This window comes from Balaenoptera borealis, assembly GCF_965194805.1.
Source record: "Balaenoptera borealis genome assembly, chromosome: 18".
Lineage (NCBI taxonomy): Eukaryota > Metazoa > Chordata > Mammalia > Artiodactyla > Balaenopteridae > Balaenoptera > Balaenoptera borealis.
Genome location: NC_138877.1, coordinates 37,531,803 through 37,554,680, shown reverse-complemented (window position 1 = coordinate 37,554,680; position 22,878 = coordinate 37,531,803). Strand labels below are relative to the sequence as shown.

Sequence of the window (22,878 nt, the reverse complement as noted above, 5' to 3'; positions counted from 1 at the left end):
TTAAAATAAAAGTAAAGTACAATAAATACAGCAAAGACAATGGCATATTGTTTTCATTTTGAACAAGGAACATAAACATAGATATCAAGTAACAACTCAGAAAATGATTAAATAAAAGTGAGTAATACAGGCAAGAGATAGATCAAACCGCACATTTAGTCACATTCAAAAATGTGTGTTCCAAATTGATCCATCAGCAGATACTTATCTATAGAGGATTGAATTCCAATGGCCAATAAAAGCATTTTCACGATCCTTAAACTTTTAGAGCAGCTTTTCACGTTAAAGTCCTAAATAAAGCAAGAGGATATTAATCATTGTAGGTGGTGGTAAACTGGAAAGGTTGAAAAAAAAGCATTTCATTTATTGATCTGAGAGAAAACTATGCACTTCAAGGAAAACATTTTATGAATAATAACAGATTTATTCTGGAGAATGGGGTTATATCTATGTACAAAAACCACTTGCATTAAAATAAGGAAAATTTTCATGGTAGTATTTTCCATTGGTGTATAATTTGGAGGTTACTTTTCTACTTTCACTTAGTTCTTCAACCATCACTGGGAAAATGGCATAGTGAGAACAATAGCTTATACTTTACTTATAACTTGGCTTTTAATATAAACATAAATATAAATATATATATATATATGTGTGTGTGTGTAAAATCAGAAAGAAAGGTCATTCTTTCCTGCTTCTCACATTTCCCAGTACTCCTGAGCTCAAAATTGTATTTCTATATGAAAAAAAGGAAGGATAAAAGAGGCACGGGGACCAGAGATGTAGTTTTAACAAATTTCTAATTTGTACTTGAAGAAATAAGTACTTCTGGATCCATGCACTGAGAACATGCTAGCTGTATAGATTGTGAACTTGTTTTTTAGCTTGAGATGTAGAACTTTGGTTAATGAACAATAATAATCTTATAGTATAGTTCTCCAAGTTTTTTTGTTTGTGGTAAAGTCCTAACAATTGGCATGAATTAGTTGAATTCCAGGAGATGTATTCTCCTTCTCAGTTTTCTGACTTTATTCCTCATTTTTGGCAACTCTAATCTTCAGGTAAAATGTATGGGCTTTAAAAGAAATCTAAGTCAATAGTGTAATATTTTGGGAAAGGATAATATTTTATATAAAAATTGTAAGCAAATGTCTTATTTAGTTATGTGATATCTCAAGCAGAGTAAAAGATTAAAAATGAGAGAGAAGTCATAGTCAAACATATGTTGGTACTTTAAAATTTTGTAAGACAAGGATATTTTTTTCTTATGGCTTTGAATTATCTAGAGGGAAAGGGTACTGACTTAATATAATGATTATTTATTTAAAAAAATTTTAATGTTAAAAGTTAATTTTAAACTTTTGCCTTTGTGGGGGAGTGACCAAGATGGTGGAGTATGAAAATCCTGAGCTCACCCTCTTTCATGTGCACACCAAAATTACAACTATTTACAGAGCAACTATTGATGGGAATGACCTGAAGACTAGCAGAAAATATCTTCTACAACTAAAGAAATAAAGAACCAAAATGAGCTGGGCAGAATGGACAGAGATGTAGTATAGTCTAGCCTCTCACCCCCAGGTGGGGTACCCACAAAAGGGCAGATAATCAAATTTGCAGAGGTTATCCCCAAGGAGAAAGTGGTCCAAGCCCCACATTGACCTCCCAAGCCAGGGGTTCTGCATCAGGAAGTTCAGCTCCGAGAACATATGGCCTTGAAGGTCAGCAGGATTTTCGTTTGGGAGAGCCATAGGACTATAAGAAGCAGAGACTCCACTCTTTAAAAGCACACACAAAATCTCACGTGTTCCAAGACCTAGGGTAGAAGAAGTAATTTGAAAGCAGCCCAAGTCAGACCCACTTGGTGGTCTTGGAGAGACTTTCAGAGAGATAAGAGGCAACTGGGATACACCCTGGGGACAGAAACATAGGCAGCAATCTTTTGGGGGATCTCACTCTACCAGAAAAACTCTGGTACTGGCAATTGCCATTTTAGAGTCCTTACTAGTTCCTGAACTTACCCTGCCCACTAACCAGTCAGTGTCAGTCCTGGGACTCAAGTAGCAAGCCTGACACAGCTCCACCCACCAGCAAGCCAGCACCAGCCTTGGCACACCGCTCCTCACCCCCATCCAGGCAAACTCACCAGCAGGCCAAAATCTTCCAATCTAGGACTGGTGCTGACCACTAAGAGCTGGCAACCTTTATCTAGGCAGACCTTGTCAATCAACTGGGCTGGAGGGCCAGCCATGCCTACCAGTGTGTTCACAGTAGTTGGCCCTAACACAACAGAAACATTACATAATGATAAAGGGATAAATACAAAAAGAAAATATAACAATTGTAAATATATATATACGTAACAGAGAACCTAAATACATAAAGCAAATATTAACATACATAAAGGGAGAAATTGATAGTAACACAATAATATTATGGAACTTTAACATGCCAATTGCATCATGGACAAATCAGGCAGACAGAAAATCAAAAAGGAAACACTTATTTCACCTTAAATGAAACAGAAGAATTTAATGAGCAAAAGAATTTAATGTTTTATATAAATAAAACAGTTCATCCCAAAGCAGTAGAATACATTCTTTTCAAGTTTACATGGAACTTTCTCCAGGATTGATCTCATGCCAGGACGCAAAACAAACCCCAGTAAATTTTAAAAGACTGAAAACATCTCAGGCATCTTTTCCAACCACAAGGCTATGAGACTAGAAATCAACTACTGGAAAAAAAAACCTGCAAAAATATAGAAATGAAAAGTCTAGACAATATGCTACTAAACAACAATGGGTCATTGAAGAAATTAAATTAGAAATCAGAAAATACCTAAAGAAATTGAAAATAGAAACACAATGATCAAAACTCTAGCAGCTACAGCAAAAGCATTTAAAAGAGAAGTTTATCTCAATACAAGCTTAACTTAGGAAACAAACAAACAAAAAACCTCAAATAAACAATCTAAACTTCCACCTAAAGGAGCCAGAAAAAGAGGAACAAACAAAATTCAAAGTTATTAAAAGCAAAGTAATCCTAAATATCAGAGCAGAAATAAATTAAATAGAGGCTAAAAAACAATAGAAAGGGTAAATGAAACTGAGTTAGTTTTTTCAAAAAATAAACAAAAATAATAAACGTTTAGTCAGATTCATCAAGAAAAAGAGACAGCTCAAATAAATAAAATTAGAAATGAAATGGTAGAACCCTAGAAATAAAAATAAAAAGATCATGAGAGATTTCTACAAATAATTATATGGCAATAAAATGAATAACCTAGAAAAAATGAATACATTTCCTGAAATGTACAATTACCCAAGGCTGAGTCAGAAAGAAGTAGAAAACATGAACAGGCTGATTACCATTAATGAAAATGAATCAATAAAAACAAAGAAACAAAGAAACAAACTCCCCTCAAAATATTTCAGGACCAGATGGCTTCATATGTGAATTCTACCAAATATTTAAAGAAGAGTTAACACCTAATCTCCTCCAACAATTCAAAACATTTAGAGAAAAGAATGCTTCTAAACTCATTCTATGAGGCTATCATCACCTTGACATCAAGACCAGACAAAGACACCCCCAAAGAATTACAGGTCAATATAGCTAATGAACATGAGATTTGCATAGATGTAAAAATTCTCAATGAAATATAAGCAAACTGAATTCAACAATACACTAAAAGTATCATGCATCATGATTAAGTGTGATTTATCTTGGGGAGGTAAGATGCTTTAAAACCTGTGAATCAATCAATGTGATACACCATATTAAGAAATGAAAGAATAAAAATTATATTGTCATCTCAAAGGATGTTGAAAAAGCTTTTTTGACAAAATTCAACATTCATTTATGACTAAAATTTCTAAAATAAGTGGGTATAGAGGGAACATACCTCAACATAAAAAAGGTCATTCATGACAAACCCACAGTCTGTATTATACTCAATAGTGAAACTCTGATAGCATTTTCTCTAAGATCAGGAAGAAGATAAGTATACCCACTCTCACAATTTTTATTTAATATAATACTAGAAGTCCTACTCACAGCAAGCAGAAAACAAAAAGTAAAGGAGGAATCCAAATTGAAAATGAAGAGGTTAAACTATCACTGTTTGCAGATGATATGTTCCTATATATAGAAAATCCTAAAGACTCCATCAAAAAATAATAGAACTCATCAAAAAATTCAGTAAAGTGCACAGTACAAAATTAATATACACAAATCTGTTGCATTTCTATAACCTAACCATTAACAATCAGAAGTTAAGAAAATAATCCTATTTATAAATGTACCCAGAAAAATAAACTACCTAGGAATAAATCTAATTAAGGAGGTAAAAGACCTGCTCTTGGAAAACTATGACACTAATAAAATAAATTGAGAACGACACAAATAAATGGAAAAATAAACCATGTTCATGGATTGGAAGAATTAATACTGTTAAAATGACCATAGTGCCCAAAGCAATCTACAGATTCAATGCAATCCCTATCAAAATATCAATGGCATTTTTCACAGAACGTGAACAAATAATTCTAAAATTTGTATGGAAACACAAAAGACCCTGAATCGCCAAAGCAATCTTGAGAAGGAACAAACCTGGAGTTATCCTGCTACCTATTTTCAAACTATACTACAAAGCTACAGTCTTCAAAACAGTATACTACTGGAACAAAAATAAATACATAAATCAATGGACCATAATAAAGAGCCCCCATATTTACTCACAGTTATATGGTCAATTAATCTGCAACAAAAGACACAAGAAAATACAAATGAGGAAAAGACAATCTCTTCAATAAATGGTTTTGGGGAAATTGGATGCCTAATTGCAAAAGAATCAAAATGGATTACTTTCTTACACAATATATATATAATATTTTTATATATTTATATATAAACTCAATATAGATTGAACACTTATTTAAGACCTGAAACCATAAAACCTCTAGAAGAAAACATAGACAGTATGCTCTTTGACATTGATCTTAGGGATTTTTTTGTTTGTTTGGTTTTTGCCCTTCAGGCAAGGGAAACAAAAGCAAAAAATAAACAAATGGAATTATATCAAGCTAAGAAGTTTTTGCAAAGCAAAGGAAACTATCAACAAAACAAAAAGTCCTCCTACTGAGAGGGAGAAGATATTTGCTAATAATATATCCAAAAAAGGGGCTAATATCCATATACAAAGAATTCATATAACTCAACATCTAGAAAACAAACCAAGTTAAAACATGCTCAGAGTACCTGAATAGATATTTTTCCAAAGAAGACATACAGATGTTCAACAGACATATAAAAAGATGCTCAACATCACTAATAATCAGAGAAATGAAAATCAAAACCACAATGAGATATCACCTCACACCTGTGAGAATGGCTATTTTCAAAAAGATAGCAAATAGCAAATGTTGGTGAGGATGTGGAGAAATGGGGACCCTCATACACTTTTGGTGGGAATGTAAATTTGTGCAGCCACTATAAAAACAATATGGAGATTCCTCAAAAAATTAAAAATAGAACTACCATATGATACAGCAATTCCATTACTGGGTATTTGTCTGAAGAAAACAAAAGCACTAATTTGAAAAAAATATTTGCACTCCTATGCTTATTGCAGAATTATTTACAATGGCTAAGATATGGAAGCAACCAAAGTGTCCAACAATAGATGAACTGATACAAAATAAAATACACACACACATAAACACACACACAATGGAATATTACTCAACTTGAAAAAAGAATGAAATCTTGCCATTTGTGACAACATGGATGGACCTAAGGGTTATTATGCTAAGTGAAATAAGTCAGAGAGAGAAAGATAAATAACATGTGCTTTCACTTATATGTGTAATATGAAAAACAAAGCAAACGAACAAACATAAACCAGAAACAGAGTCACAGTTTCGGAGAACAAATAGGTGGTTGCCAGACAGGAGGGGACATGAGGGGGATGAGTGAAACAGGGGAGGGAGATTAAGAGGTACAAACTTCAAGCTGTAAAATCAGTGAGTCATGGGTATGAAATGTACAGTATAGGGAATATAGTCAAAATAGTGCAATATCTTTGTATGGTGACAGATGGTATCCAGACTCATTGTGGTGATCATTTTGGCATGTATAGAAGTATTGATTCATTATGCTGTAAATCTGGAACTAACATAAGGTTGTAGGTAAATTGTACTTCAATATCAAACAAGCAAACTCATAGAAAAAGAGATCAGATTTATGGTTACCAGAGGCAAGGGGTGGGGGTAGGGGAATTGAATGAAAGTGGTCAAAAGGTACAAACTTCCAGTTACAAGATAAATAAGCACAAGAGATGTAACGTACAACATGATAAATATAATTAGTACTACTCTATGTTAAATGAAAGTTGTTAAGAAAGTAAATCCTAAGAGTTCTCAACACAAACAAAAGAATATCTTTTTTTCTATTTCTTTAATTTTTTATCTATAGGAGATGTTGGATATTTACTAAACTTATTGTGGTAATTATTTCATGATGTTTGTAATCACTTCAAATCATTTCAAATGAACGAATCATTTCAAAACATTTCATGATGTTTGTAATCATTTCAAATCTTTAAGCTGTACACCTTAAACTTATATAGTGCTGTGTGTCAGTTGTATCTCAATAAAACTGGAAGAAAAAAGTAAATAAATTAAATAAAATTTGCCTTTTTTTGTAAACATAATGCAATAGAGACAGATGAATAACTTTCAATTGTAGTATATAGGGCAGAGCTGGTTAAAAATTAAAATAGTGTAAAAGCTTGATACTTGATCTTTCCAGTAGAAAAGGGGGTTGTATTAATGGAAATATAAACCAAGTACAAACATAATTAGCTAAATGATACTGTGCATGTAAAAAAATAAATAAAGTTAGAGTGCAGTGCAACTAAAATTACATATCAAATATTTTACAATGAAAAATTATTCTTAAATTATTATGGTAGGTTTTTCTTGATGAATAAAATATAAATGCTATTAATATTATGTTTTAATAAATGCTATTAATATTATGTCTTTTCAACCTTTGTGGAAGAGGTTCTCTCTTCTTTTCTGAGTTGAAAGAACTATATGTGTACACATACACACACACCAAGTTCTTATGTACCGAAGAGACACTAAAGCTATTAAACACATCTTTTATGAAAGTGATACTGTACTGTACTTTAGAGCTTTAAAATATAATCCATAGCTTTATATATTGATGTAACAGTTTTCTGCATAAACAAAAGAGCAGACTATGTATTAGAAAAGCAAGAAATTTAATTGAATAAACATTTGTTGAACACCATGTATATGTGAAGTAGAGTGATAACTTCTTGTAGAAGGCTTAAAAATGAGTAACCCTTTGTGCAAGAAGCTCATAATTTAGTAGATATGATAATGCAGTTTAAGAATATTTACTCCATACTGCAAAATAGATAAGTGCCTGAAACAAAGCAAAAAAAAAAAAAAAAAAAAATGAGGAAAGGAACTTAAACTATTTCTCATGTGATAATAGTGTTCTATCAGATGGGAAGTATAAATATATATAAATTCCTTGTTTGTGGTAGTTCTGACTCTACTCCATAATCTATATTTCTCTCAAATAGTATATTGATTGACAAGGAAGTGATTCACTAGGTCTTGTGTCCATTTCAAAATAGTAAAAATTTACCTTGTTTATTGGCATGCTGAGGGATATCAAAAGCATTGCTTTAAATCTACTCACCAACTTTCTTTAAAATGTTTTAAATAGTGTATGACCAGAATCAATCTATTGTTAAAGTCTTTATGTTGCTTAGTTGTTACAGTTCTTCCAAAAGTTTGTGAAATATCATTCTTTATAAGTATGATCATGCTACTTCCTTTACTTCGGTTATTCTTTCCCTCCCTTCATGTTAGCACCTCTGATGATTATGTATCTAGCTTTAGTTACCTCTCCCATAAAGCTTTTTGGCCACTTGTCCTTTAAGCCACTTGCTCTTGCCTTTGTATTGTGTCCATGTGTTTAGTGTGGTAATGTCACACAGAATGATAATGAACCCTCCGTTAGAGAAGCCGAAGTCTGGGTCTTTTCATCCTTGGCGTTTGTTTTTAAACCAGTGTCTGACACGTAACTGACATTCAATAAACAAATGCATGTGGAATAAGAATATTAGTTATTATTAGGCTCAGGATGCTAGTAACAGAGGTAAGGGCAGCAAGAATAGAGTTCTCACCCTCCCCTGCTGGGTCCTACTAAGGAAAAGACTGTATATTTATCATCAATTATGTGAAGTCCAGGACTGAAGTACCCAGCATATAAGTACTCTTCTCAAAGTGACTTTTCACATTTGGGGGCCAAATCTTAGCTCAAATTTGAATGTTTATATGTCCATTTGAGACTACTGTTGTTAAAATTAATTATTTGAATTGAGTGAAGAGGAATGAATGGCACTTTCTTTAAGCACTTTAAATGTAGACATAGATTAATAGTTATCATTTTGTGGGAGACTACTGGAAAAATACTCGTCCATAACAAGAAATTCAAATAAGGCACCTGTATAACTCTTTACAAATGAAAAAAATGTTCTATTCATTTTAGTTATTTTCAAATAAAGCATATTAAGGTTCCATTTACTATACATATTCAAGGATTTGTAGGTCTATTTTCCAAGTGGTCATTTACAAATTTGCCATTGGATTAATTATTTCACTAGGAATAATCGTCATTCTCTAACAATTACTTATGACAGTGAACACAGGGGTGTAGCTCATTTCAGAGTCTTTGCCCTTGCAAGTCTATTTTATCAGATAAAATAGTGACAATGTTACAGTGGTTAAATAAATTAATTTATAATAATTAAATTAGAATTTTATAAACAATTTAATTATAAATTAAATTATAAAAATGTAGTATCTTGTAAAACATTAAAAAGTAAGCAATTCTATATAATTATAACTACTAGAAAGCAATAGAATTGCACATGGGAAATATCTAAAACAAAATATTTTTTCTTCAAAGGAGTTAAATTTTTGTAAATGGTATGATTCAAAGATGTTAGATAGTTTCTAGCTTCTAATAGATGACAGTTAATACTGGAGTGCTCTATTTTATTAACATTTGTAACATTTAGAAGGTCATAGACCCATAATAAGTAATTTGATTAAATTTTTTAAAATAATAAATAGATTGCTTATATTACAAGAAGTTGCTGACAGGGGATCATTGGTACAATGATGCCCTCAAGGACACATGGTTTTTCTATCCTTTATCTCTACCACTTTAGTGCCCTCACTTATTTCAAGGTGATCTTTTCTTCCAGTAACTTCACCTTTATCACCTTAAGAGTAAGGAAACATTTTCTACGTCTCTGCCACCACAGCTGACTTTATATCTGCATAGCCAAAACTAGTCACTAAACCAATCACTGATGATAAGAATGCAAACACGTAACTGGCTTAGGTGATTCAGGAATTGTTCCTGACATGGCAACTGAGTAATTCTCTTTGCTTCTGAATACTGACTAGATACAAAGGGTGACTGGATACAATGAGTTCCTTTTAGCCAAATTGAAAGGTAAAGTGGATATCGAATGGGAAAGGACAAATTTGCTAAGGCATTTATTTGTTAGTAGAAACAGAACAGGATCACACAGTAAAAGCAACCTAAGAAATACTATACCTCAAAATAAACCCAGAAAGAAACAAAGTTTCCCAATTCACCAGAGACATTTCCAGAATCTATGAAATCAAATAACTGAAAAGAAAATCATGCCTTGGCCTTTCTAGAAATACTAATCAACTGATGAAATCCTAGTCTGAAAGTGTGAAATAGAAATGAAACACTAATTTTTTTTAATTTTTTTTTTTTAGTATATCCTTTTCCTGATATTAGGAAAAAGGGCATGAAATTTTGAAGTAAACTGTAATACCATGTATATTAACATAAACTACAATTTTTTCTTCATGGCTGTTTGAGTTATGCATGACCTTGCAGAACTCTGATTGGATTTTATTACTTAATATATACAGCATGCATAATGGATAATCCAAAGCCTCTGGCTTGACCATGTAAAATTTGAAATGAATATCTAATCTTGTGAACTCATCTTCCTGTATGTCCTATCTTTCAATGATTATAGCAATAGCTACTGCATTTTCTTAATTGTTTCAAGGATTATTTCTGTACAATCTTTTGTCAGAAGCTAGTTTCAGTAAAATCTTTTCACACAATAGTATAATGTTATCCTTTTTTTACAATACAAACAACCTGGATTTCTGCTATATTCAAATTTAATAACATGTTTCACTGAATATAATGTGTTCACTTGTTTTCTGTTTTATTTAATCTTCAAAAGGTACAGATCACCTAAAATTTAATGCAATTATGTCAGAATATCTAGCATGTAATATATTAGTATTACAGTAAGAAAGTGGATAAGTATTTATTTTAAAACTTGCATGGTCTATAACAACTTTGAAGGATATTTTGTTCTTAGGTATTTATTGTGCATGTGGTAACAATGCCTGATATAATTTTGTTATCATATAAGTTTTACTGTCACTGGGTGTCTATTTTTTTCATTCATACATGCAAACTTAATTTGAAAAAGCTTTAGAGGAGGGCTATGAATACTACATGTTTATATTACAAGTAAAAAATGTAGTTGCTGGTATACATTATTGGAGACTATTTTAGTAAGAGGTTGCACACTGAATAATTTTTTCTTTTCAAATTCTCCTCATTTTCATGTTAATGTCTTTGGAAATGTCACTTCAGTACTTTTGAACTTTTCAACAATTATTCATAAATAATGCATCGGTAACAATATTGTTCTAATAACTTATTTAGGCCATAATTAATTCACTGTTCTAGACATATTTAAATAATGGTCTTCTTTTAAGTTTGTAGCTTTCAGTGCTGCTCGTGTAGGTAATCTGAAAAAAACAAAATTCAAAACCAAATTAGTACAATTCCTGTGATTATAGTTTGGAAATGGCAATCTACATCAAACATACGCTACTAAATAAATTACCTGAAATATCTGAATCCATGTAGGATTTTTCTTCACTCTCCCTTTAAGTTGCTCTGGAGTTATAATTGCCATCTATGGATTCTCCTGCCTGCTTCCTAATTCCCACTTTTTTTGCAAATGAGTTAATGGGGTTATAATCTCATAATGAAAGGAGAAAATTTTAATTTCTCTGATGACTCTTTACTATGATAATCTAGTTAAGATTACGGTGTTTCATTTGTCACTACATGTGAACAGTTAGCTTTGTGGAGGCAGCCTTGCTACTGAGTCATTAAATAATTAAAAAAGCAGAACACTCTATCCAGCAAAGTCTCATCACTAATGTAAGAACAAAGTTAGATTTAACTCTCTGTAAATTTATTAAATAAACCAGATTAGATACATCACATATGTAATATGTCATCAAATAAAAGGTAAAGCTTTTATTTCAAATTTAATACATTTCATATTTAATGAAGAATTATCTTTTCTATATTGGACTTCTTTATATCATTTGGCACAGCAACAAACATAAAAGGTCTACTCAATAACTAATTTATGAAACACAACAATGACTTTGGAAAGTTCAAAAGATATCTCAAGTCATGAGAAATAGCCCACACATGAAATGCACTACAACTTTGAATTTACGTTATTTCTTAAGAGGCTGTGCTTGTGAAAGAATCAGCTTCTTTGGTAGTGCTGGAGTCCACACTGGTCTTTGAACATGACTACCCTTACTTTGGGTGATAACAGTCAGAGACAACAATGCAATATGAGGTAGCAGTATGGCTTCCTAAATTACATGTTGTAAGAGAATTTACATATTCTAAAATATGTCTTGTCAGTTTAACATCTTTTTGTTTAAAGCATTTTTCAAAGTAAACATCTGGCTGATTTTTATAAATTCAGTCTTTATGTTTATGGAAGAACAAGGTATAGAAAACTCAAGCGTGTCAAACCCAGCAGCTGCATCTTTTTTTATTTCAGAAAATTTTGAATGGATCAATATTTAATATAAGAAAGGAAATTAAATTTCTTCTATTTTTAAAAAAATAGCACTCTGAATCCAATATAAGTAAGTTGGTGAGTTTTTTAGAATAAAATCAAATAATATGGGGTTCTTTGGGACCATTTTAGAGTTATATGTGAGTAATACAAACCAGGGTCCCCCTGAAGATGGGTTTAAATGTCCACATTGGTGTTTCCTGTCTTACAAAATTGTCCAATGTCTGTTCTCCCTTACTGGTCTACTTGGAAACTTCGGCATCAGTCTTCAAATATGTTTTCATCAAGAATTTGGTGGAAAATAAAAATTATTCCATGTTTACTAAGAACTTTTCAGAAAAATGTGTATTTCCAGAATATGCTGAATTTAGGGTAAATCTGACTTTTTATTTAAAAATATTGTAGCAAAAATATAGAAAAGTTATAAATGTACATTGAAATTGTTTGTAGCCAACACAAATATATCATTGATACTATATGTATCAATTTTAACATTTCATGCCAGTGACTAAAGCATTAACAAATTAACTTTTTTAATAATAATGCATCCACATATTATAAGCATATGTATGAAAGTTTGATAAGCTATGAACTACATCTTCATAAACAAAACAATTCAGCAAAGCAGAATTATTTATTAAATATGTATTATGCATAATACTTCGGAGGATATAAAGAAATCTAACATATATTCTAGCATTCAAGAAAAGGTGTCTAAATTCATGACAGACTTTCAATAAACTACATAACATATGTAGATTATACAACGTGATCAAGAATTATGTATTAATTATTTATTAACAATCATTAGTCAATATATCAAGATAAACTTCTAAGCATCTATCATCATTTTCAATAACACTTGAAGTTTGTTAACTAAATTCTTTGTGTAGTAAATTAGGGATATAAGACATTATAGCCCAAAACCCTTGTCCTAAAGGTCTAAAAATCTGGTTGATATAGCAGCATTCCTATATTAAAAATATATATGACTTTAGTAATTCATGCATCTAGATATCATATAGCTTCAAGAACTCAAAAAGTTGATTATTATGAATTAGATGAAACTAATCTACATGAAGCTCTTCCTAGGATTTGGGCACAGTTTAGGCAAAGTGCAAGAATATTCTTTGATGGCTTTTTCCTTAGATATTTGGGGACTAACACTTAGCCATTCTTTATAAACACCCGATTATGTTTCCACACATCAGCTCAAACACTGTGGGATAATTTGGGATGGGGGCTACACTGAGAGCTTAAATTGGCCCCTTATATTATAGCATCTTAAGGGTCAGGAAAATGACTCTACTGCATGAAATTTAAGAATACAATATGGCTGACTGAACTGATGAGGCTGTTAAAGAGTATTCAGCTCTATGTGCACTCACAGATTTTGTCAGAGCAAAGTATAGGTATACATTTTTGTGGTCAAGAGGAGACTCAGGAAGGCAAAGGAAATAAAGACAACAAGGTTTACTTTGGGTTCTGTCCAAGTGAAATGTGAAGCTATCTAAAAAAGTGTACTTGTACACTTGGAGGCTGATGATGAAGTTGCAAGAGATCTTCAAGAATAGAAATGCACACTGTAAAGACTAGGTAGTCAAAAGAACTGCAGAGGAGACAGGTCTTTAGGGAAGTTCCATACAGTCCATGGAAGGACCTCACCAGAGAAAAAGTAGCTTGATTATTTACAAGGCAAATGAAGTAAAAAGTCAGTTCATGTCAAATGGTTAATGCCTTTTTTCTATTCTTTTCCCCCACAAACAAGCCCTGGAGTTCTGAAGCCTTAGTAACCTAGCTCAGGAATGAAAGATAAGGAGAAGGAGAGGAACAGAGAAAGAAGTCTAAAATATGACCCCTTTCTATGTGCTGGATTTCAATTTGAAACTGACCAACCTTTAGCTGGACTCACCATATGTCAACCATATATATGTGGGTTAATTTCTGGGCTCTCTATTCTGTGTCATTGATCTATGTGTCTCTTTTTATGCCAATACCATACTATTTTAATTACATAGCTTTATAATATAGTTTTAAATCAGAGAGTTTGCTACTTCTATCTGTGTTCTCTTTTTTCAAGATTGCTTTGGCTATTCGAGCTCTTCTGTAGTTCCATACAAATTTTTTATGATTATTCCATTTCTGTGAAAAATACCAGTGGAATTTTGATAGAGATTATATTGAATGTGTAGATTGCTTTTGGTAATACAGAGATTTTAAAAATATTTAACAATATTGATTCTTCTAATTCATGAGCATAACATATCTTTCCACTTATTTGTGTCTTCTTCAATTTCTTTCATTAATGTAGATTTCAATATACAGGTCTTTTCCCTTCTTGGTTAGATTTATTCCTAGATATTTCATTCCTTTTGACATAATTATGATGGCATGGTTTTCTTAATTTCTTTCTCTAATAGTTTGTTATTAGTGTATAGAAACACAACAGATGTTTGTGTACTGATTTTGCATCTTTACTGAATTTGTTTATTAGTTCTAACACTTTTTTGATGGAGTCTTCAGGGCTTTCTATATATAATATCATATCATCTGCAAATAGTGACAGTTTTACTTCTTCCTTTCCAATCTAGATGCCTTTTATTTCTTTTCCTTGCTTTATTGCTGTGGCTAGGACTTCCAATATTATGTTTAATAAAAGCAGTTATACTGGACATCTTTCTTTGTTCTTGATCTTAGAAGAAATATTTCAGCTTTCACTGTTGAGTATGATGTTAGCTGTAGGATTGTCATATATGACCTTTATTATGTTGAGGTATAGTCTCTGCATACATACTTAGTAGAGAGTTTTTGTCATGAATTCATATTGAAATTTGTCAAATCTTTCTCTGAATCTATTGAGACATCATGTGATTTTTATCTTTTAGCTTGTTAATGTGGTGTATCATGTTGACTGATTTGTAGATGTTGAACCATCCTGGCATCCCTGAAATAAATCCCACTTGGTCATGGTATATGATTTTTTTAATTCATTTTTATATTTCTTTGCTTTTTCCTGAAAAATGCTTGTTAATTAATTAGCATATTTCCATATTAAACAATGCAAATTAATTCACAAATATTAGTGTTATCTTACCATATGGCAAGGCCTATGCTAGTTGCTCGAGAAAAATCAGTGAATTTATTATAGAGAAAATCATTTGCTGTCACTGAGCTTAAATACAATGAAGTAACAAAAAAGAACAGAGAAATAAGATGTTAAACAAGAAACTCAGTCTCATTTAATGTTTAAAAAATGGTATTAACAATATCAGCTATTCTACCTCTTCTACATTGTCCCCCATCATACCCATTAAGATATTACTATTTGTAAGTAAACGTGTGGGAGAAAATGCTGATTATAAACTTCCATTACTCATTAATCTATAAGACATCTGTAAAATGGGAATAATGAAAGATAAATTATTGGTAAATTTTATCACACATATAGCCTTAGGTATAACTGTAAAATTTGCAAGGTAATATTTGTAACATACACCATTTCTTCTCCAGGGTAAAACATACACACAAGCTGGATATCAAGGATATAGAGTGATAGTGTGATTTACTCCATGAGACAGTAGTCCTAAGACTCCCTCAACCTTTCTAAAGTCTAGTAAACTTTGACAGAACTTCAATAATTACTAGAAATTCTCTGTTCTTTATGATAGCTCTAAATGATATATTTCAGCATTACTATACTATAAGGCTCACCAATCAACAAACCCTGCCCATACAAATGGATTTCTAGTAACCTATCTTAACTATGGAAGAACATATTACAGATTTTAGAAGAAAAGTTTTAACATAAAACACATATAACAGTATAAAGAGAAAATCAGTGACTTATAGCAATGAAAGAAAAAGAGATAATAGTGGAAAGAGGCAACTTAACAGTTATGTTTGGTTGACTGGGGCCTCGTCTCCTCAGGACCTGCCAGGAGGTGGTACGGCTGCAGGAAAAGGTAATCCACAGGACCCAAGACATGGTAGTTACTAATATACTCTTTCCATGGTGCCTCTTAATACCATGTGTATTCCTACAAGGAAAATAAGTATCACAACTTTGGTTGAACTTGGTCTGGCTGTGTGGCTGACAGGGTCTTGGTGCTACGGCCCAGTGTCAGGCCTGTGCCTCTGAGGTGGAAGAGCCGAGTTCAGGACATTGGTCCACCAGAGACCTCCTGGCTCCATGTAATATCAAATGACAAAAGCTCTCCCAGCGATGTCCATCTCAATGTTAAGGCCCAGCTCCACTCAACTACCAGCAAGATACAGTGCTGGACATCACATGCCAAACAACTAGCAAGAGAGGAACACAACTCCACCCATTAGCAGAAACACTGCCTAAAATCATAATAAGGTCACAGGCACCCCAAAACACACCATTGGACACGGTCCTGCCCACCAGAAAGACAAGATACAGCCTCATCCACAGGAACACAGGCAGCAGTCCTCTCCACCAGAAAGTCTACACAACCCACTGAACCAACCTTAGCCACTGGGGGCAGACACCAAAACAATGGAACTATGAACCTGCAGCTTGTGAAAAGGAGACCCCAAAAACAGTAAGTTAAGCAAAATGAGAACACAGAGAAATATGCAGATGATGAAGGAGCAAGATAAAAACCCACCAGAAAAAACAAATGAAGGGGAAATAGGCAGTCTACTTGAAAAAGAATTCAGAGTAATTATAGGAAAGATGACCCAAATTCATGGAAATAAAATGGAGAAAATACAAGAAATGTTTAACAAGGACCTAGACGAAGTAAAGAGCAAACAAACAATGATGAAAAACACAATCAATGAAATTAAAAATTCTCTAGAAGGAATCGACACCAGAATAACTGAGGCAGAAGAACAGATAAGTGACCTGGAAGGTAAAATACTGGAAATAACTACCACAGAGCAGAATAAAGAAAAAAAAAAAAAATGAAAAGAACTAAGGACAGTCTCAGAGACCTCTGGGAAAACATTAAAAAAACAACATGTGAATTATAGGGGTCCCAGAAGAAGAAAAGAAAAACAAAGGGTCTGAGAAAATATTTGAAGAGATTATAGTTGAAAACTTCCCCAATATGGGAAAGGAAATAGTCAATAAAGTCCTGGAAGTGCAGAGAGTCCCATACAAAGTAAATCCAAGGAGAAACAAGCCAAGACACATATTAATCAAACTATCAAAAAATAATACAAAGAAAAAATATTAAAATCAGCAAGGGAAAAACAACAAATAACATACAAGGGAATCCCCATAAGGTTAAGAGCTGATCTTTCGGCAGAAATTTTGCAAGCCAGAAGGGAGTGGCAGGACATATTTAAAGTGATGAAAGGGAAAAACCTACAACCAAGATTCCGCTACCCAGCAAGGAGCACATTCAGATTTGATGGAGAAATTAAAACCTTTACAGACAAGCAAAAGCTAAGAGAATTCAGCACCACCAAACCAGCTTTACAACAAATGCTAAAGGAACTTCTCTAGGCAGGAAACACAAGAGAAGGAAAAGACCTACAATAACAAACCCAAAACAATTAAGAAAATGGGAATAGAAACATACATATCAATAATTAGTTAAATGTAAATGGATAAAATGCTCTAATCAAAACACATAGACTGGCTGAATGGATACAAAACAAGGCCCATATATGTGTTGTCTACAAGAGACCCACTTCAGAAACACATACAGATTGAAAGTGAGGGGATGGAAAAAGATATTCCATGCAAATGGAAATCAAAAGAAAGCTGGAATAACAATTCTCATATCAGACAAAATAGACTTTAAAATAAAGACTATTACAAGAGACAAAGAAGGACACTACATAATGATCAAGGGACCAATCCAAGAAGAAGATATAACAATTGTAAATATTTATGCACCCAACATAGGAGCACCTCAATACATAAGGCAAATACTAACAGCCATAAAAGGGGAAATCGACAGTAACACAATCATAGTAGGGGACTTTAAAACCACACTTCCACCAATGGACAGATTATCCAAAATGAAAATAAAGAGGGACACACAAGCTTTAAATGGCACAGTAAACAAGATAAACTTAATTGATATTTATATGATATTCCATCCAAAACAACAGAATACACTTTCTTCTCAAGTGCTCATGGAACATTCTCCAGGATAGATCATATCTTGGGTCACATATCAAGCCTTGGTTAATTTAAGAAAATTGAAATCATATCAAGTGTCTTTTCCGACCGCAACGTTATGAGACTAGATATCAATTACAGGAAAAAAAACTGTAAAAAATACAAACACATGGAGGCTAAACAATATGCTACTAAATAACCAAGAGACACTGAAGAAATCAAACAGGAAATCAAAAAATACGTAGAAACAAATGGCAATGAAATCACGATGACCCAAAACATATGGGATGCTGCAAAAGCAGTTCTAAGAGGGGAGTTTATAACAATACAATCCTACCTTGAGAAACAAGAAACATCTCAAATAAACAACCTAATCTTACACCTGAAGCAATTAGAGAAAGAAGAACAAAAACCCCCAAATTCAGCACAAGGAAAGAAATCATAAATATCTGATCACAAATAAATGAAAAAGAAATGAAGGAAACAATAGCAAAGATCAATAAAACTAAAAGGTTGTTCTTTGAGAAGGTAAACAAAATTGATAAACCATTAGCCAAACTCATCAAGAATAAAAGGGTGAAGACTCAAATCAATAGAATTAGAAATGAAAAAGAAGTAACAACTGACACTGCAGAAACACAAAGGATCATGAGAGATTACTACAAGCAACTATATGCCAATAAAATGGACAACCTGGAAAAAATGGGTAAATTCTTAGAAAAGCACAACCTTCCGAGACTGAACCAGGAAGAAATAGAAAATATAAACTGACCAGTCACAAGCACTGAAATTGAGACTGTGATTAAAAATCTTCCAACAAACAAAACCCAGGACCAGATGGCTTCACAGGCGAATTCTACCAATAATTTAGAGAAGAGCTAACACCTATCCTTCTCAAACTCATTCTACGAGGCCACCATCACCCTGATACCAAAACCAGACAAAGATGTCAGAAAGAAAGGAAACTACAGGCTAATATCACTGATGAATATAGATGCAAAAATCTTCAACAAAATACTAACAAATAGAACCCAAAAGAACATTAAAAGAATCACACACCATGATTAAGCGGGGTTCAGTCCAGGAATGCAAGGATTCTTCAATATTTGCAAGTCAATCAATGTGATACACATATTAACAAATAGAAGCATAAAAACCATACGATCATCTCCATAGATGCAGAAAAAACTTTTGACAAAATTCAACACCCATTTATGATAAAAACCCTCCAGAAAGCAGGCATAGAGGGAACTTACCTCAACATAATAAAGGCCATGTATGACAAACCCACAGCCAACATCATTCTCAATGGTGAAAAACTGAAACTATTTCCTGTAAGATCAGGAACAAGACAAGGTTGTCCACTCTCACCACTATTATTCAACATAGTTTTGGAAGTTTTAGCTACAGCAATCAGAGAAGAAAAATAAATAAAGGAAATCCAAATCGGAAAACAAGAAGTATAGCTGTCACTGTTTGCAGATGACATGATACTCTACATAGAGAATACTGAAGATGCTATCAGAAACCTACTAGACCTAATCAATGAAATTTGTAAAGTAACAGGATACAAAATTAATGTAGAGAAATCACTGGCATTCCTATACACTAATGATGAAAAATCTGAAAGAGAAATTAAGGGCACACTCCCATTTACCATTGCAACAAAAAGAATAAAATACCTAGGAATAAACCGACCTAAGAGACTGTATGCAGAAAACTATAAGACACTGATGAAAGAAATTAAAGAGAATACAAACAGATGGAGAGATATATGATGTTCTTGGATTGGAAGAATCAACATTGTGAAAATGACTATACTACCCAAAGCAATCTACAGATTCAATGCAATCCTTAGCAAACTATCAGTGGCATTTGTCACAGAACTAGAACAAAAAATTTCACAATTTGCATGGAAACACAAAAGACTCTGAAAATCCAAAGCAATCATGAGAAAGAAAAACAGAGCTGGAGGAATCAGGCTCCATGACGTCACAATATACTACAAAGCTACAGTAAGCAAGACAGTATGGTACTGGCACAAAAACAGAAATATAGATCAATGGAACAGGATAGAAAGCCCAGAGATAAACCCAGGCACCAATGGTCACCTTGTCTTTGATAAAGGAGGCAAGAATATATACTGGAGAAAAGACAGCCTCTTCAATAAGTTATGCTGAGAAAACTGGACAGCTACATGTAAAAGAATGAAATTAGAACACTCCCTAACACCATACACAAAAACAAACTCAAAATGGATTAAAGACGTAAATGTTAGGTCAGACACTACAAAACTCTTAGAGGAAAACATAGGCAGAACACTCTATGACATAAATCACAGCAAGATACTTTTTGACCCACCTCTTAGAGAAATGGAAATAAAAACAAAAATAAACAAATGGGACCTAATGAAACTTGAAAGCTTTTGTACAGCAAAGGAAAACATAAACAAGATGAAAAGACAACCCTCAGAATGGGAAAAAAAAATATTTGCAAATTTTGCAACTGAAAAAGGATTAATCTCCATAATTTACAAGCAACTCATGCAGCACAGTATCAAAGACAATAAACAACCCAATCCAAAAATGGGCAGGAAACTTAAATAGACATTTCTCCAAAAAAGATATACAGATTGACAAACACATGAAAGTGTGCTCAACATCATTAATCATTAGAGAAGTGTAAATCAATACTACAATGAGGTATCACCTCACACCAGTCAAAATGGCCATCATCAAAAACTCTACAAACAATAAATGCTGGAGAGGGTGTGGAGAAAAGGGAACTCTCTTGCACTGTTGGTGGGAATGTAAATTGATACAGCCACTATGGACAACAGTATAGACGTTCCTTTAAAAACTAAAAATAGAACTACCATACAACCCAGCAATGCCACTACTGGGCATATACCCTGAGAAAACCATAATTCAAAAAGAGTCATGTACCACAATGTTCATTGCAGCTCTATTTACAATAACTGGGACATAGAAACAATCTAAGTGTCCATCAACAGATGAATAGATAAAGAAGATGTGGCACATATATACAATGGAATATTACTCAGGTATAAAAATAAACTAAATTGAGTTATTTGTAGTGAGATGGATGGACCTAGAGTTTGCCATACCGAGTGAAGTAAGTCAGAAAGAGAAAAACAAATACCATCTTCTAATACATATATATGGAATCTAAAAAAAAAAAAAAAAGTTCTGAAGAACTTATGGGCAGGACAGGAATAAAGACGCAGACGTAGAAAACGGACTTGAGGACACGAGGAGAGGGAAGGGTAAGCTAGGACGAAGTGAGAGAGTGACATGGACATATATACACTACCAAATGTAAAATAGCTGGCTAGTGGGAAGCAGCCACATAGCATAGGAAGATCAGCTCGGTGCTTTGTGACCACCTAGAGGGGTGGGATTGGTACGGTGGGAGGGAGATGCAAGAGGGAGTAGATATGGGATATATGTATATGTATAGCTGATTCACTTTGTTATAAAGCAGAAACTAACACACCACTGTAAAGCAATTATACTTCAATAAAGTTGTTAAATAAACAAGAAAAGAGTTACGGTTAATGTCAATAGAGAAGATACACCATTCATGAAATAAATCAAAATGCTGTGCAAACAACTTCAAAAAAATTAAAAACTTAATACACTAACTCTGGGTTAAGTTCCTGTATGAAAAGAGCTTAGAAGTAATCACTACCATTCTCACAAAAGAGAAAAGGCTGACTGAACTGAAAATCAAAAATTTTTCTCAGGCCCATCACAGAAATGAGGACACAGGGCAAACCACCATGCAGAAACTGGAGAGTCAGGATAATATAGGAATTCACAGCTGAAAGCAGCATGCCTGGATCAGAGGCTGTGTGAGACAGTAATTGGTAAGAACAATTCAATGATGAGGGATAGCAGGAGGCTGAATGTAGACTATATTGAGATCTAAAAACCACTGTGGAACTAGTCTTAAGGAGATCTTCACAGTTTCATGGCTAACTGTTGGAGTTCCATTAGGCTATTATGGTAGAGAACAGAGAAGAATCCCCTTGGGAATTAAGTATCTATCAATACCAGAAAGATATCTGGAAAATTCCCAAACATTTGGAGATTAATCAACATATTTTTAACTAACACATGGGTCATAGAAAAAGTCTCAAGAGAAATTAGAAAATGTATTTTGAGCTAAATGAAAATGAAAATGTAATTATGACAATATGTAAGGTGTAGCAAAAATGCTTGGAAGAAATTGATAACATTGAGTCCATTTATTAAGAAGTAGGAAGATCTGATCCAAGAGGCAGGAGCAAGATGGCAGAGTAGGAAGACACTGAGCTCACTTCTTTCCATGGACACACAAAAATTACAACTACCTCAGAAAAATTCTCTCAGAACAACCTGAAGACTAGCATTACAGCTCTTCTACAACTAAGAATACAAAGAAAGAACAAATCAAGATGGGTAGGAGAAGAAGAGATGCAATCTAGTTAGGACCCACACCCCCAGCATGCAACCCAGAAGAAAGGAAAATCACAAGCTTGGAGATTCTCCCTAAAGATTGAGGGTTTGAGCCACATTTTGGGCACCCTAGCCCTGGGGCTGGCACCAAGAAGATGAGACCCATTAACAGATTTTGAAAACCAGTGAGGCTTACAATTGGGAGAACTGGAGAACTATAGGAATCCAAGACTTCACTCTTAAAGGGTGAGCACACAAACTTATTCCCAGTCCTAGTATAGAGGCAGCAGATTAAAAAGTGC

At 33.3% G+C, this 22,878-nt stretch overlaps 1 long non-coding RNA gene across 2 annotated transcripts in view; it reads left to right on the top strand.

The window, feature by feature from the left end:
* The window catches only part of LOC309615959, a 278,194-nt gene that overhangs the window by 221,176 nt on the left and 34,140 nt on the right, over window positions 1-22,878 (top strand). Inside the window, exon 2 of one of the 2 annotated variants that reach the window (XR_014237177.1) lies at window positions 18,213-18,644. This is a non-coding gene — a long non-coding RNA (uncharacterized lncRNA). Of the gene's footprint in view, window positions 1-18,212; window positions 22,016-22,878 lie in introns of those variants that run through there. The other variant, XR_014237178.1, reaches the window with a different exon arrangement.